We start from the raw sequence: 18,016 nt of genomic DNA, 5'->3' as shown, positions 1-18,016 counted from the left end.
CTCAAATTCAACTTAGTTGTTTTGGTGTCTGAGAAATGGTCTGGTTTAATAAAAAAAATTCAAATAATCTGATGTGTATATAAAGATAAGGAAAGATAAATTTAGCAAATTACAATAGTGATTTTTCAACCAACCAATGAGTGCACGGGAATGTTAACGAGCAGGTCCTCTGTCACTAATTTCACTGTAACAAACCCAGGTGATGAAAATCTGTTATTTTAAAAGCACTGGCTTGAAGACTGTTTTTAGAAAGCATAGAGAGGATGGTGATTGTTTCATCTGTAATCAAGATGGCAATTTCAGACTTTATGTTTTTGGTCTTTTTGTGTCATCAACTGGTGCCCAATGGTAAAGCTTTTTCCACCTTAGTGTAATGTTTCAAATGTTAAATACTAGGGCTGACTTCTAATAGTCGAGGATTCGACAATTCGATTCGGAGAGGTCTGATTCGACTATGAACCTCATAGTTGAATAGTAGAGAAGTGTTATGTAACCAATAGGGGTGTGACGGTTATTATATAACCGTGAGACAGACGGTTATAGTTGAACACGGTCATCAGAACTCTATAACCGCCAAAACCGTGCTATTAAAATATTTTTTACAAACATTTTTTATCATAGAGAATGTTTAAATACTAATATCATCTTACGAGGAAAACGGAAGCGGAGTTAGTGGTGCTTAAGATGATTCGGGAGAGGTCTGTGCACCTTTACCGATCAGAGCGCGCGCTGACACGGAGTAAAGCCTTGTTTATACTCAACGCGTCCGCACAAGCGCGAAGGTGTGCAAGACCGGCAAGACCCCATTTCGCTTGGCTGTGTGCACAGCTTTTTTTGGAACAGCGCGCGACGCCGCATCCGAGGATGAACGACTTCAAGCCGAATCTACCCGATCATGTAGGCTACGCCTCACCGCACCGGCACGCAGTTTGCACGTCTAAATTGCAAAGTTTTTTTTTGTTAAGGTTTTGTTTACTCTGTGTGTGATTTATTTAAAACAAAGCACGTTCATTGCAACGTTTTTTTTTTGTTTTGTTTTTTGTTTGTCAAGGATTCATTTAATGGAAAGCACATCCACTTCTAGTTGTCTTGCTGTTCATTTTAAATAAATGTAGAGCGAGTTGTCCTATAACACGAACAGTTATTCAACCGAACGTCTAGCTGCTATCTAAAAAATAAAAAAAAGGTTTGACTATCAGTCGACTACGGCAAAATCAAGATTCGACTATGAAAATCCTTAGTCGAAAACAGCCCTATTAAATACATGTATAACTTTTTTACTTTACATCTTGTTTTCAGGATTTGCTTCCCCAGTTGGGCGTTATTTATACCAGACTGATATTGAACAAGCACGCTTGGAGAGCAAAGGTTTGTAACTCTTATGTAGCAATGTTAACTTTAACGAGACCTGATGACATTGTGACGATCTGCGGCTGGAGTGCCCGCTTGAGCCTCTGGAGGGCACTCCTTCCTAGTTTATTGTTTCCATTATGTTTCACCCTGGACTGATTATGGTTTATTTGTTGCACCTGTTTTAGATTGAGCGTCCCTGATTTAAGCCTGAGTTTTCCCTTTGTTCAGGGCTCAGTATTGTAAGTGTTTGTATGTGTCTCACTGCATCCTAGCGTTTTCCTAGTTTCCTAGCGTTTCCTTGTATTCTAGTGTTTCGGTTCCCTGATTATCTGCCTGTTCCCGGTTTCCCGTTTGCCTTATCCCTGCACGGATTTGATGTTTGTTTGGACTGCTTACCTAGTTTTGACCCCTGCCTGTTTCCTTGTACCTGTCTCTGGATTCTCCTCTTAATAAAGCCTGCGTTTGGATCACCTCTGTCCTTGTTCCACGTGCAGTTCGTGACAGAATACTGAGCCACAACTGATCCAGCGGCTGAGTGGAACACGGACCTCGATATGGATCCCACAGCGCAGATCGTAAGCCTCCGTCAAGGAGAACGTCCTCTCAAGGTTTTTGTGACAGATTTTTTGAAGCTCTCTCGTCAGTCCTACTTGAATGGTTTCTGTTTGATGATGTTCTTTCGGGGAGGACTGTCTGAACTGCTCGGCTCTGCTATACCATTTCCGTGTTCAAGCTGGACTCTAACCCAATATATTGACCTGGCCATTTCCATGAGCGGTTCGGCTTTTACTGTGGATTTTTTAAAACTTTTGCTTCACAAAGGACCTGACGATTCGCCACTTTACAAGGTACCCACTGAATCCACGCATCAATTGTCTCCCGATGAACCAGCGCATCACACGTGCTCCGCCGAGTTTGCGCTACATGAAAGCCCAGTTGAACCAGCGCTTCGTAAAGGGTCCGCCGTATCCACGCAACATGTGAATCCCGACGTTCTAACACTTCACGTAAGCTCCGTTATATTCCTGCCTCAAGAGTTTTCTACTGAGTCTGAGCGCGTGCCAGCTGAATCAAGTGAGTCAAGTGCCGAGTCAAGTGAGTCAAGTGCCGAGTCAAGTGAGTCAACTGCCGAGTCAAGTCCCGCCGAATCAAGTGAGTTGGCTAAACGTCTGATGCATATGGTACACTTAACTGGAAACACTTCAGGAATGTCGAAGTCATCATCTGATTTGTTGAATTTTATCGGATTTCCGGGGGGCGCGAGTGTCGCGTTTATTTTCGGTCCGCCGGGAAACAAAGCGCAGACGTGTGATTGCGGAAGAAAAACTGTTGTGTTTACATGAGTGACTATGAGCATTTATCAAGATCAGCTAAACGTAAGAATCTCAAAAGTATGCGAGGTTCACGGCATAGACTCTTGAAGTTTTCTTCTCCTTCTTTGATTTTCTATGCTGACTGACTTGTTGCACGCCGGTCTGTTGTTGTGGGGACATTTCCACGCACCGAAACGTGACGCTGAACGAAACGAACTGTAATTGGTTGTTTGACATGTCGGTCAAACGGCCTTATGGGCGGGCCTTGGCCAAAGAAAGCTGCTATGAGTTCCAGACCTTCAGCCGTCAGTCTGAAGGTCTGGCTACGCGAGACTAAGTGCCGCCGAGTCAAGTGAGTCAAGTGCCGCCAAGTCAAGTGAGTCAAGTGCCGCCGAGTCAAGTGAGTCAAGTGCGGCCGAGTCAAGTGAGTCAAGTGCCGCCGAGTCAAGTGAGTCAAGTGCCGCCGAGTCAAGTGAGTCAAGTGCCACCGAGTCAAGTGAGTCAAGTGAGTCAAGTGAGTCAAGTCCCGAGTCAAGTGAGTCAAGTCCCGAGTCAAGTGAGTCAAGTCCCGAGTCTAGTGAGTCAAGTCCCGATTCAAGTGAGTCAAGTCCCGAGTCAAGTGAGTCAAGTCCCGAGTCAAGTGAATCAAGTGCCGTGTCAAGTGAATCTAGTGCCGTGTCAAGTGAATCTAGTACCAAGTCGAGTGAATCAAATGAGTCGAGCCAAATGAGTGAATCCAGTCAAGTCAGTGTATCAAGCCCAGTGACTCGCCGTCGCAGGAGGAGAAGGAGGACTCGTTTGGTTCGCCAGGCTCCGGTGGGTGTTCCCAGACTCCTCGCCCTGCCGGCCCCGCCTCTGCGCCTCGCCCTGCCGGCCCCGCCTCTGCGCCTCGCCCTGCCGGCCCCGCCTCCGCGCCTCGCCCTGCCGGCCCCGCCTCTGTGCCTCGCCCTGCCGGCCCCGCCTCCGCGCCTCGCCCTGCCGGCCCCGCCTCCGCGCCTCGCCTTTCCGGTCCCGCCTCTGCGCCTCGCCTTACCTGCGCCTCTCAAGCTTCGGGAGCCTTTTCCAGTAGCGGTTTCCAGCCCGGAGGCTTTAGCTTTAAATTTCCCCAAGAACTTTTTTGGGGGGGGGGGGCAATAGGTACCCTAAGAGGGCCATGGAGGTGGCATCTACGTGGACCCTTGCACTACCACCTACACCTGAGAGGGTCATGGAGGTGGTGCCTACATGGACCTTTGCACAACCACCTTCGCCTGAGCTTACCATGTCACTGGTCCTGTCCAGCCCAGTCCTGTGTTATGTGTACTCTGTCCTGTTCTCCTGTCACTTATGCTCCAGCCTGTCTTCCTGCCAAGCATGCTCCGCCCTGGCTACTTGCGGAGCGTGCCTCCCCGTGGTCTCTTGCCCTGCTCTGGTCTCCAGGCCCCAGGTCTCTCCATGGGCCTGGCCCCCTGCCTCTCCACGGGCCTGGCCCTCCATCCCATCCCCCGTCGAACTCCCTCCGGAGCTCTTAGGAGCGTCTGGAAGCCGCTCCTTAGAGGGGGGGTTATGTGATGATCTGCGGCTGGAGTGCCCGCTTGAGCCTCTGGAGGGCACTCCTTCCTAGTTTATTGTTTCCATTATGTTTCACCCTGGACTGATTATGGTTTATTTGTTGCACCTGTTTTAGATTGAGCGTCCCTGATTTAAGCCTGAGTTTTCCCTTTGTTCAGGGCTCAGTATTGTAAGTGTTTGTATGTGTCTCACTGCATCCTAGCGTTTTCCTAGTTTCCTAGCGTTTCCTTGTATTCTAGTGTTTCGGTTCCCTGATTATCTGCCTGTTCCCGGTTTCCCGTTTGCCTTATCCCTTCACGGATTTGATGTTTGTTTGGACTGCTTACCTGGTTTTGATCCCTGCCTGTTTCCTTGTACCTGTCTCTGGATTCTCCTCTTAACCCTCATGTGGTGTTCGGGTCAATTTGACCCGGAGAAGATTTTCTTTTTCCCGAAAATACTAGTTAATGTTATCGCTTTGGACTGAAACTTAGCGACTTTGTTCCCAAACGGTTTAACTAAATCTCAGGTTTTTTTTGAAAATTTTCTTATTTTTTTGTGGGAGTTTTGTTACCTTGTTACACTTGTGGTGTTCCCGGTCAAAAATGACCGGCCTATAAAAAATAGCTTATAAGTCACTCATTATACCATATTTTCACCCAATCTTGGATTCAATCTTTTTGTCAACTTGTTCTCTTTCAATTAGGACTGGTTTTATATTTCTGTTTGCATCTGATTAATCGTGGGCCTCATTTATCTGTGAGTGGGCATCTCATTTTTTGAGTAAAAAACAAATAATTTATGAGGAAATTTGGAAATATGAAAAAAAAAAAGAAAAAAATGGCTACTGTTGATCACACTAGTCTACTCTAATGTTTCACCAGGAATTTTGTTTTGAAACTTTTGTTTTGTAAAAAATATGGCACATAGTCACACTTGTGGTGTTCCCGGTCAAAAATGACCGGCCTATAAAAAATAGCTTATAAATCACTCATTATACCATATTTTCACCCAATCTTGGATTCAATCTTTTTGTCAACTTGTTCTCTTTCAATTAGGACTGGTTTTATATTTCTGTTTGCATCTGATTAATCGTGGGCCTCATTTATCTGTGAGTGGGCATCTCATTTTTTGAGTAAAAAACAAATTATTTATGAGTAAATTTGGAAATATGAAAAAAAAATATGAAAAAAATGGCTACTGTTGATCACACTAGTCTACTCTAATGTTTCACCAGGAATTTTGTTTTGAAACTTTTGTTTTGTAAAAAATATGGCCCATAGTCACACTTGTGGTGTTCCCGGTCAAAAATGACCGGCCTATAAAAAATAGCTTATAAATCACTTATAATACCATATTTTCACCCAATCTTGGATTCAATCTTTTTGTCAACTTGTTCTCTTTCAATTAGGACTGGTTTTATATTTCTGTTTGCATCTGATTAATCGTGGGCCTCATTTATCTGAGAGTAGGCATGGTCAAAAATGGTCACAATGGCCGACCATTGAAAGTGAATGGGAGAGACTGAAAATAACAGAACAATTTAGTTTTCAGGAGCATGTTCATTATTTTCATGTACACATATGAGCATGTGTGCTTGCAAACATTGAGCCCTTGGACCTGTGCATGTATCGATACATTTATACACACGCTACCCAGACACACACACGTTAAAACACACAAACTTTTTTGAGTATTACACACATTCTTTTCCACAGAGAGAAATTTGATTCTACCCTAACCTGCATCTAATATACATTTATCCATCTGACATTACCACACACACACGCACACGCACACACACGCACACGCACACACACACACACGCACGCACACGCACACACACACACACACACACAAACTGGCCGTGACTGCAGTGACCCGGCTTCAAAAGAATCATGGTCTTGTTTCATCACAGCTTCCAGACAAAATATTATGACATTTTGTTTTGGAACTGTGAGGTTCTCACACAGAACTAGACAATATTTACAAATATACATCATGTGATAGCACAGGCATATATAAAATGCCTCACAGCACCTTGCTTGTCATTCATTTGTGGCAGCACAATGGCAAAACAGCTCTGCACATGATGTTATTCATCAGATTTTTGACTCAGAAACTAGTGAGGAGGAGGAAATGCAGGAAGCATCTTGCAGTGAAGATGTTTCTGAAGAGGAAGGCCTTCAGAAGAAAACCTGCCTTGCCTCATAGGTGGGGATGAAGGCCAGGACAAAGTTCCATCTTTTGACCAGAATGAAACGGTAACCTCAGCTGGGCCCTCATCACTGGAAGACTGCTCCTCATCAGTTGTTTCAAGCTCCGTAGCCGATTCAGTGGTGCCTTCCTCTTCAGAAACATCTTCACTGCAAGATGCATCCTGAATTTCCTCCTCACTAGTTTCTGAGTCAAAAATCTGATCACGGCCTGTGTGTGTGTGTGTGGTAATGTCAGATGGATAAATGTATATTAGATGCAGGTTAGGGTAGGATCAAATTTCTCTCTGTGGAAAAGAATGTGTGTAATATTTAAAAAAGTTTGTGTGTTTTAACGTGTGTGTGTCTGGGTAGCGTGTGTATAAATGTATCGATACATGCACAGGTCCAAGGACTCGATGTTTGCAAGCACACATGCTCATATGTGTACATGAAAATAATGAACATGCTCCTGAAAACTAAATTGTTCTGTTATGTTCAGTCTCTCCCATTCACTTTCAATGGTCGGCCATTGTGACCATTTTTGACCATGCCTACTCTCAGATAAATGAGGCCCACGATTAATCAGATGCAAACAGAAATATAAAACCAGTCCTAATTGAAAGAAAAAAAGTTGACAAAAAGATTGAATCCAAGATTGGGTGAAAATATGGTATAATGAGTGACTTATAAGCTATTTTTTATAGGCCGGTCATTTTTGACCGGGAACACCACAAGTGTGACTATGAGCCATATTTTTTACAAAACAAAAGTTTCAAAACAAAATTCCTGGTGAAACATTAGAGTAGACTAGTGTGATCAACAGTAGCCATTTTTTTTTTTTTTTTTTTTATATATTTCCAAATTTACTCATAAATTATTTGTTTTTTACTCAAAAAATGAGATGCCTACTCTCAGACAAATGAGGCCCCCGATTAATCAGATGCAAACAGAAATATAAAACCAGTCCTAATTGAAAGAGAACAAGTTGACAAAAAGATTGAATCCAAGATTGGGGGAAAATATGGTAAAATGAGTGACTTATAAGCTATTTTTTATAGGCCGGTCATTTTTGACCGGGAACACCACAAGTGTGACTATGTGCCATATTTTTTACAAAACAAAAGTATCAAAACAAAATTCCTGGTGAAAATGTTAAGTTGACTAGTGTGATCAACAATACCAATTTTCTCCAGATTTTATTTAATATTTCCAAAATTATTCAAATTTTTACAAAAAATTACTCAAAAAATGAAATGCCTACTCACAAATAAATGAGGCCTATGATTATTCAGATGCAAATCAAAATATAAAACCAGTCCTAATTGAAAGAGAACATGTTGACAAAAAGATTGAATCCAAGATTGGGTGAAAATATGGTATTATGAGTGATTTATAAGGTTTTTTTTATGGCCCGGTCATTTTTGACCGGGAACACCACAGGTGTTATAGGGTTTTGAACACCACATGAGGGTTAATAAAGCCTGCGTTTGGATCACCTCTGTCCTTGTTCCACGAGCAGTTCGTGACAGACATCTTGTATTAATGTTAATACCTTTTAATACCTTTAGTTTTCCAGATGGTCCCTTGTCTATTCCTTGTGTGAACAAGCAAAATCCAACATGGCCAGTGGTAGTGAAGTGTAAAATGGCTGTTGATATGTCTTTGCAGAATGCATCTGAGCTAACTGTCCAAAAAGGTGACTTGTGCTGATGCTATGAGGTTGACACTGACCCTGAGGAAAGAAAACTTTTTTTCTTTTTTTTCTTTTTTAAAAATCAATATTCTTTAGGCATTGATTGGAAGTTGATGGAGTCCAACCCTCTTCCTGCTGAGGTTAATAGGAAGTTGAAAGCATCCAGCCATGTCATGGCTGAAGAGTCTAGCCATGTCCCTGTTGAGGTTGATGAGAAGTTGACAGCATCTAGACATGTCCCATCTGAGGAGTCCAGATATGTCCCCGTTAAGGTTGGTGGGAAATTGGCAGCATCCAGCAATGTCCCAGCTGAAGATTCAAGTGTTGTCCCTGCTAAGATTGATGGGAAGCTCACTGAGGCTACCCATGTCCCTACTGAGGTTGATGGGAAGTTGACAGCATCCAGCCATGTCCCTGCTGAAGAGTCTAGCCCTGTCCCTGTTGAGGTTGATGGAAAGTTGGTAGCATCTGGCCATGTCCCATCTGAAGAGTCCAGATATGACCCATTGAGGTTGATGGGAAACTGGCAGCATCCAGCAATGTCCCTGCTGAAGAGTCTAGCCATGTCCCTGTTGAGGTTGATAGAAAGTTGGTAGCATCTAGCCATGTCCCATCTGAAGAGTCCAGATATGTCCCCATTGAGGTTGATGGGAAATTGGCAGCATCCAGCAATGTCCCAGCTGAAGTTTCTAATGTTGTCCCTGCTAAGGTTGATGGGAAGCTCACTGAGGCTACCCATGTCCCTACTGAGGTTGATGGGAAGTTGACCGCATCCAGCCAAGTCCCTGCTGAGGTTGATTGGAAATTGGCAGCATCTAGCTATGTCCCAGCTGAGGTTGAGGGGATGTTGGCAGCATCTAGCCATGTTCCCAATGAGGTTGCTGGAAAGTGGAAATCATCCAGCAATGTCCCAGCTGAGGTTGATGGGAAGCTAACAGTATCCGACAATGTCCCAGCTGAAGAGTCTAGCCATGTCCCTGCTAAGGTTGATGGGAAGCTCACTGAGGCCAGCCATGTCCCTGCTGAGGTTGATGGGAAGCTCACTGAGTCCAGCCATATCCCCGCTGAGGTTGATGGGAAGATCACTGAGGCCAGCCATGTCCCTGCTGAGGTTGATGGGAAGCTCACTTAGGCCAGCCATGTCCAAGCTGAGGTTGATGGGATGCTAAAAGTATCCAGCAATGTCTCAGCTAAAAAGTCTAGCCATGTCCCGGCTGAGGTTGATGGGAAATTGGTAGCATCCAGCAATTTCCCAATTGAGGCTGATGGGAAATTGGCAGCATCCAGCAATGTCCCCGCTGAGGTTGATGGGAAGTTAGCAGCATCTAGCCATGTCCCCAATGAGGTTGCTGGAAAGTGGACAGTATCCAACAATGTCCCAGCTGAAGAGTCTAACCATGTCCCTGCTGAGGTTAATGGGAAGCTAACAGTATCTGACAATGTCCCAGCTGAAGAGTCTAGCCATGTCGCTGCTGAGGTTAATGGGAAGCTAACAGTATTTGACAATGTCCCAGCTGAAGAGTCTAGCCATGTCCCTGCTGAGGTTGATGGGAAATTGGCAACATCCAGCAATGTCCCCGCTGAGGTTCAAGGGAAGCTTACTGAGGCCAGCCATGTCCCTGCTGAGGTTGATGGGAAGATCACTTGGTCCAGCCAAATCCCCGCTGAGGTTGATGGGAAGCTAACAGTATCCAACAATGTCCCAGCTGAGGTTGATGGGAAATTGGCAGCATCGAGCAATGTCCCCGCTGAGGTTGAAGGGAAGCTCACTGAGGCCAGCCATGTCCCTGCTAAGGTTGATGGGAAGCTAACAGTATCCAACAATGTCCCTGCTAAGGTTGATGGGAAGCTAACAGTATCCAGCAATGTCCCAGCTGAGGTTGAGGGGAAGCTTACTGACTCCTGCCATGTCCCTGCTGGGGGTAATGGAAAGCTAACAATATCCAACAATGTCCCAGCTGAAGAGTCTAGCCATTTCCCTGCTGAGGTTGAGGGGAAATTGACTGCATCCAGCCATATCCCTACTGAGTTTGAGGAAAAATTGACTGCATCCAGCCGTGTCCCAGCTGAGGTTGAAAGGAAATTGGCAGCATCCAGCAATGTCCCTGCTGAGGTTGAAGGGAAGCTCACTGAGGCCAGCCATGTCCCTGCTGGGGTTGATGGGAAGTTAACAGTATCCAACAATGTCCCAGCTGAAGAGTCTAGCCATGTCCCTGCTGAGGTTGATGGGAAGTTGACATTATCCAACAATGTCCCTGCTGAGGTTGAGGGGAAATTGACTGCATCAAGCCATGTCCCTGCTGAGGTTGAAGGGAAGCTCACTGAGGCCAGCCATGTCCCTGCTAAGGTTGATGGGAAGCTAACAGTATCCAACAATGTCCCAGCTGAGGTTGATGGGAAATTGGCAGCATCCAGCTATGTCCCAGCTGAGGTTGAGGGGAAGCTTACTGAGTCCTGCCATATCCCTGCTGAGGTTGATGGGAAGCTAACAGTATCCAACAATGTCACAGCCGAAGAGTCTAGCCATGTCCTTGCTAAGGTTGAGCGGAAATTGGCAGCATCCAGCAATGTCCCAGCTGAGGTTGAGGGGAAGCTTACTGAGTCATGCCAAATCCCTGCTGAGGTTGATGGGAAACTAACAGTATCCAACAATGTCCCAGCTGAGGTTGATGGGAAATTGGCAGCATCTAGCCATGTCCACAATGAGGTTGATGAGAAGTTGACAGCATCAAGCAATGTCCCAGCTGAGGTTGATGGGAAGCTAACAGTTTCCAACAATGTTTCAGCTGAAGAGTCTAGCCATATCCCTGCTGAGGTTGATGAAAAATTGTCAGCATCCAGCAATGTCCCTGCTGAGGTGAATGGGAAGCTAACAGTATCCAACAATGTCCCAGCTGAAGAGTCTAGCCATGTCCCTGCTGAGGTTGATGGGAAATTGGCAACATCCAGCAATGTCCCTGCTGAGGTTGATGGGAAGCTAACAGTATCCAACAATGTCCCAGCTGAGGTTGATGGGAAATTGGCAGCATCCAGCCAAGTCCCTGCTGAGGTTGTTGGGAAGCTAACAGTATCCAGCAATGTCCCTGCTGAAGTTGAAGGGGAGATCACTGGGTAGAGCCATATCCCCGCTGAGGTTGATGGGAAGCAAACAGTATCCAACAATGTCAAAGCTGAAGAGTCTAGCCATGTCCCTGCTGAGGTTGATGGGAAAATGGCAGCATCCAGCCATATCCCTGCTGAGGTTGATGGGAAGATCACTGGGTTGAGCCAAATCCCCGCTGAGGTTGATAGGATGCTAACAGTATCCAGCAATGTTTCAGCTAAAGAGTCTAGCCATGTCCTGGCTGAGGTTGATGGGAAATTGGTAGCATCCAGCAATGTCCCAGCTGAGGTTGAGGGGAAGCTTACTGAGTCCTGCCATATCCCTGCTGAGGTTGATGGGAAGTTGGCAGCATCCAGCTGTGTCTCTGCTGAAGTTGATTGGAAGCTCACTGAGGCCTGCCATGTCCCAGCTGAGATTGATGGGAAGTTGACCGTATCCAACAATGTCCCAGCTGAGGTTGATGGGAAGTTGACAGTATCCAGCCAAGTCCCAGCTGAGATTGATGGAAAATTGACAGCATCCAGCCAACTCCCTGCTGAGGTTGATAGGAAATTGACAGCATCCAGCCAAGTCCCAGCTGAGGTTGATGGAAAATTGGCAGCCTCCAGCCAAGTCCCAGCTGAGGTTGATGAGAAGATAACAGTATCCAACAATGTCCCAGCTGAAGAGTCTAGCTATGTCCCTGCTGAGGTTGAAGGGAAGCTTACTGAGGCCAGCCATATCCCCGCTGAGGTTGAAGGGAAGCTCACTGAGGCCAGCAGTGTCCCCGCTGAGGTTGAAGGGAAGCTCACTGAGGCCATCCATATCCCCACTGAGGTTGATGGGAAGATCACTGAGGCCAGCCATGTCCCTGTTGATGGGAAGTTGACAGTTTCCAGCAATTTCCCAGCTGAAGATTCTAGCCATGTCCCAGCTGAGCTGTATGGGAAATTGGCAGCATCTAGCCATGTCCCCAATGAGGTTGATGGGATGCTAACAGTATATAGCAATGTCCCAGCTGAAAAGTCTAACCATGTCCCAGCTGTGGTTGAGGGGAAATTGGCAGCGTCCAGCAATGTCCCAGCTGAGGTTGAGGGGAAGCTTACTGAGTCCTGCCATATCCCTGCTGAGGTTGATGGGAAGATAACAGAATCCAACAACGTCCCAGCTGAAGAGTCTAGCCAAGTCCCTGCTGAGGTTGAGGGGAAGCTAACAGTATCCAGCCATGTCCCTGCTAAGGTTGATGGGGAATTGACAGCATCCAGCCAAGTCCCAGCTGAGGGTGATGGAAAATTGGCAGCATCCAGCCAAGTCCCAGCTGAAGTTGATGGGAAGCTAACAGCATCCAACAATGTCCCAGCTAAAGAGTCTAGCCATGTCCCTGCTGAGGTTGATGCGAAGTTGACCGCATCCAGCAATGTCCCTGCGGAGGTTGATGGGAAATTGGCAGCATCCAGCAATGTCCCTGCTGAGGTTGAAGGGAAGCTGACTGAGGCCAGCCATGTCCCTGCTAAGGTTGATGGAAAGCTAACAGTATCCAACAATGTCCCAGTTGAAGAGTCTAACCATGTCCCTGCTGAGGTTGAGGGGAAATTGACTGCATCCAGCCATGTCCCTGCTGAGGTTGATGGAAAATTGACAGCATCCAGCAATGTCCCTGCTGAGGTTGAAGGGAAGCTCACTGAGGCCAGCCATGTCCCTGCTGGGGTTGATGGGAAGCTAACAGTATGCAACAATGCCCCAGCTGAAGAGTCTAGCCATGTCCCTGCTGAGGTTGATGGGAAGTTGGCAGCATCCAGCAATGTCCCAGCTGAGGAGTCTAGCCATCTCCCTGCTGAGGATGATGGGAAATTGTCAGCATCCAGCAGTGTCCCAGCTGAGGTTGAGGGGAAATTGGCAGCATCTAGCCATGTCTCCAATGAGGTTGCTGGAAAGTGGACCGTATCCAACAATGTCCCAGCTGAAGAGTCTAGCCATGTCCCTGCTGAGGTTGATGGGAAGTTGGCAGCATCCAGCAATGTCCCAGCTGAGGAGTCTAGCCATCTCCCTGCTGAGGATGATGGGAAATTGTCAGCATCCAGCAGTGTCCCAGCTGAGGTTGAGGGGAAATTGGAAGCATCTAGCCATGTCTCCAATGAGGTTGCTGGAAAGTGGACCGTATCCAACAATGTCCCAGCTGAAGAGTCTAGCCATCTCCCTGCTGAGAATAATGGAAAATTGGCAGCATCCAGCCAATTCCCAGCTGAGGTTGATGGGAAGCTAATAGTATCCAACAATGTCCCAGCTAAGGTTGATGGGAAGCTAACAGTATCCAACAATGTCCCAGCTGAACAATCTAGCCAAGTCCCTGCTGAGGTTAATGGGAAGTTGACTAAATTTGCCAGACTTGAGCACAACCACTCAGATGAATTGATTTAACTTTCAGATCTTGATTTTAGTCAATAAAACCAGCTATTATTCTGGAAAATATCTGTTCTCTTTTGTTTGATTCATCCTCTTTTGCATAACGTGTCCTAATGAACATCTAATGTCTTCAAAAAAATTCCAACAAGGTTATTTCATTGCATTTTTAAATGTCCAAGTCTGCTTTGTTTTGGGGCCTGAAATTTGGTTCTTACGCACAAGTTTTTGAAAAAGAATGTATCATTTGTGCAAATGCATATTACATGTTCAGAGTACACGAGTACTTCACCAAAAGATCAATGGTGGACTGTTTGCGCTGCTCAATATATGGAGTTTATTAACGCTTCTCCAGCAAAATGTAGGTTTACTACAAACAGTGGAGATGTATTTAAATGCGTCTAAGAATGCTTGTGCACAGGCATGTATAAGGGATATAGCCAACTACTGGCCAGGCAGCAGAATACAGTGTTTTTAGTTGCTTTTGTTGATCTATGTGAATGGGGATGTCTTGTAACCGTGATGTTGTCTGTATGTGAAACCTCACATACCTTTTAGTATTTTGTTGTCAATAAAATGCACCCTAAAACTGCATTTAAAAATTGGCACAATGTGGTTTTTGGGTGAGTATTGCATGTCCCTGTGCAGAATGAGAAGTCACCTTTATGAAGCGCTTTATACAAGTTGTTTCAAAACAGCTTTACAATGATAACAGGAAAATTGTGCATTTCAGCTGAAGTCAGTTCAGTGTTGATTCAGTTCAGTTGAAAAGATAAATTATTAAATTAATTTCATCTGTAAAGCCGTTACAAATGTCATCCAGCTCAGTTCAGTTTTCATACAGCATTGTTGTCAGATCAATAATATTGTTGAATATTACTTGTTGCTTTATTCTTTCTGGTATTGTTGGTAACATGCTGTTGCTCAAGCTTTTTAGGTACTGCCAACATGCTTGTTGCCTTGGCTCACTCGGGTAACTGCAAAAAAAAAAAACATTCAGATTTGCGCTCAGTTTATGTTGGGGGAGATTGGCATATGGTTTTGTTTTGGGGGTTATTGCGGCTCTCCCTGCTCTTATGCATTTTAGGCTGCATGGATGCGCAGGGAGTTCTTGCCCAGAACGGAACCATACCCCCAATCCAAACTGTACGCTAATTGTCAATCGTATTTGACGATAGTGGTCCTGACAGAAATCAGACGCCATTTTTCTTATGGTGCAACGAGTACATAAGGATTTATAGGAAGTGTTCCCGGTTCCGGCTGACATAATCTATGCAGCCTAACATTGAATTATAAAAATGTATAATATGTTATGTGTATGCTAGGTCAAAAAGATGTGTAATTTTAGTCTAGATTTAAACTGACAGAGTGTGTCTGCTTCCCGGACAATGTTTGGAAGACTGTTTGAAGACCGCCAGCAGTCGATTTTGATATTCTAGGTATTATCAACTGTCCGGAATTTTGAGATCGCAATAGACGTGAAGGACTATAATGCGTTAAGAGCTTGCTCAAGTACTCGCTAAACCATTTAGTGCTTTGTAAGTTATCAGCAATATTTTGAAATTTATACAATGTTTAATAGGGAGCTGTGGTGGCAAACAATTTTCTATTACTGAGAGACAAACATGTACCAATTGTCTTTAAAGATTATTTATTCCCTTGAAAGGAACGGTCAGCAATCATACAGTCACACAGAGTGGCTGCAGACTGTGACAATGTGAGGAGGGCATCCTTCCTTCTTTATAGTCCCTACCCCACCCCCCAAAGTTATTTCTCTATGCCAAATGATTGCTTTAGCCATAACTAACACTTCGTTAGATTTGCTTGTCTTATAGTGGAGGCCCTCTGTCTCGGTCATACACATCAGCCACACATTACTTTTTGTCAAGTCACCTACACAAGGTCATACAGATTATTCTGTTCTGACCAATTGCGTAGCTTGAGCAAAGCAAGCAAACTTTCATCTGCAATGGTGAAAGTCTCAAATTGGTTAAGTCTTGTTTGTCTCTTAATGTAAGCAAAACAGTTTGCATGTATTTCACTGTACGAAAACAGAACTCGTGATTCCAGACATCATATTTAATGGTGAAGCAATCAAATCTGTGACACATGTTAAATATTTAGGAATAATAATAGACCAACACCTGTCTTTTAAAAAGCAAGTAAGAAGGGTTATAAATAATGTTAAATATAATTTAAATAATTTAAAAATAATTTCTTAATAATTTTAATAATTTCTAAATCAGCTGCACTACTTTTTGTACATACTCTGATTCTCCCTCACTTGTCATATTGTATAACAACTTGGTCACAAGCAGGTGCAACTACACTTAAGCTGGTGTACTCCCTCCATAAACAAATTATGAAAGTGCTAGACAAAAATACAAGGGACTATCATCATTGTACTATTTTGAAAAGGTTCAATTTTTTAAATTTTAATAATTTTGTATTTTATACTGATGTGTGCCTGATGTACTAAATTATTCATAATCTTGCTCCCCCTCCTCTTAAGGGATGCCTGGCCCATAAAGGAAATGCCGGTTGAACTACAGCATCTGCCAGGGGAGATTTTAGCTTTTTCGGTTACAGTAGTGGGGATATGGAATTCCTTACCCACAAACATCCGAAGCATTGATAGCTTCTCAATTTAAAAAAAAAAAAAAACAAGCTTAAGTACTGGCTACTATCAGAACAAATCTGCAACCATTAATGACTGTGTTGTAAATTATCTGTTTTATATACTGATTTAGTAAATCTTACATTCCTGGACATATGTATTGTGATGTTTTATGTGGTGTATATGTAATATTGTATGTTCTTTTGTTTGTTTACCTGCCCAGGGGCAGCAGATGTAAATTAGCTATTAGCCAACTCTGGTGCAATTACTTTTAATTGTGCATTGTCCCTGTAAAAATAAACAATAAAATGAAACGAAATGAAAGGCTTAACAGACTTAGCACACAACTTGAAAAAAGAACTCCAGAAAGCAGTCTTCATAACTTTAGTGAATTTAATGGTGATTCGCTTCTCAATATTTTTTTCTGTAAAACTACAAACAAGTAGAAAAAAATGTATGAATATTATGTTCAAATTTACATACACATAACCAGCTTAACATTAAGTCAGGCAGCTCAGAAAAATAAAACTACTTCTAAAATTATTTTTCTGATTACACTGGCAGAATGTGTTCTTGTGTTCAGCATAAACTCATGAAGATTTTTCAGACAACAAGACTTAATATATAATGTCATCTTGATTCTCAAGTAAATGTATCTTGATTTAAGAATGTTAAGATACTCAGGAAGAAAATCTTTTTTTTTTTTTGTTGTGTAATATTCATGACAAACATCTTTGATTTGTGCACTTCTTGCAGGATAGTGCTCTGGTAAAAGTAGCAACAGTACTATCTTGACTACATTTTTTTAATGTTTGACAGTAGGTTTTAAAATAAAGTAGCCTAATGGGCTAAATAATTCATTTACTTTGTTTGACTCTTTTGACACTTTCCCTCTTTATTTATCTGTTTAGATGTTGTCACTTAAATTCAACTTAGTTGTTTTTGTGTCTGAGAAATGGTCTGGTTTAATAGAAAAAAAAACATATAATCTGATGTGTTAAGGAAAGATAAATTTAGCAAATTACAATAGTTATTTTTCAACCAACCAATTAGTGCACGGGAATGTTAACGAGCAGATCCTCTGTCACTAATTTCACTGTAACAATCCCAGGTGATGAAAATCTGTGTTTTTTTAAAAGCCCTGGCTTGAAGACTGTTTTTAGAAAGCATAGAGAGGATGGTGATTGTTTCATCTGTAATCAAGATGGCAATTTCAAACTTTATGGTTTTGGTCTTTTTGTGTCACCAACTGGTGCCCAATGGTAAAGCTGTTTTCACTTTAGTGTAATGTTTCAAATGTGAAATACACGTGTAACGTTTTTCTTTTTTTACCTTACATCTTGTTTTCAGGATTTGCCTCTCCAGTTGGGCGTCATTTTTACCAGACTGATATTGAACAAGCACGCTTGGAGAGCAAAGGTTTGTAACTATTATATAGTGGTTAACATTATGCTTTTTTTTTTTTTTACCCTATCCAAAGTTAACTTTAACGAGGCCTGATTACTTGTATTCAAGTTAGTAATACATTTTATGTTCCAGATGGTCCCTTGTCTGTCCCTTGTGTGAACAGACAAAATCCAACATGGCCAGTGGTAGTGAAATGTAAAATGGCTGTTGAGATGTCTTTGCCGAATGCATCTGGGCCAACTATCCAAAAAGGTGACTTTTGTGCTGATGCTATGAGGTTGAGGTTGACAGAGACACTGAGGAAAGAAAACTATTTTTTTTTTTTTTTTTTTAAACCAATATTCTTTAGGCATTGATTGGAAGTTGATGGAGACCAACCCTCTTCCTCCTGAGGTGGATGAGAAGTTAACAGCATCAAGCCAT

At 43.4% G+C, this 18,016-nt stretch overlaps 1 long non-coding RNA gene across 1 annotated transcript; it reads left to right on the top strand.

The window, feature by feature from the left end:
- Window positions 1–261: 261 nt before the first annotated feature.
- On the top strand, window positions 262–17,823 carry LOC130099498 (uncharacterized). Its single transcript, XR_008808398.1, has 3 exons — window positions 262–348; window positions 17,537–17,605; window positions 17,726–17,823. It is a non-coding gene; the product is annotated as an uncharacterized LOC130099498 (long non-coding RNA).
- Window positions 17,824–18,016: the final 193 nt, after the last annotated feature.

This window comes from Rhinichthys klamathensis, unplaced genomic scaffold (genome assembly GCF_029890125.1).
Source record: "Rhinichthys klamathensis goyatoka isolate OS25496 unplaced genomic scaffold, OSU_Roscu_1.1 h1tg000230l_1, whole genome shotgun sequence".
Taxonomy (NCBI): domain Eukaryota; kingdom Metazoa; phylum Chordata; class Actinopteri; order Cypriniformes; family Leuciscidae; genus Rhinichthys; species Rhinichthys klamathensis.
This window is presented reverse-complemented; position numbering and strand designations above follow the sequence as displayed.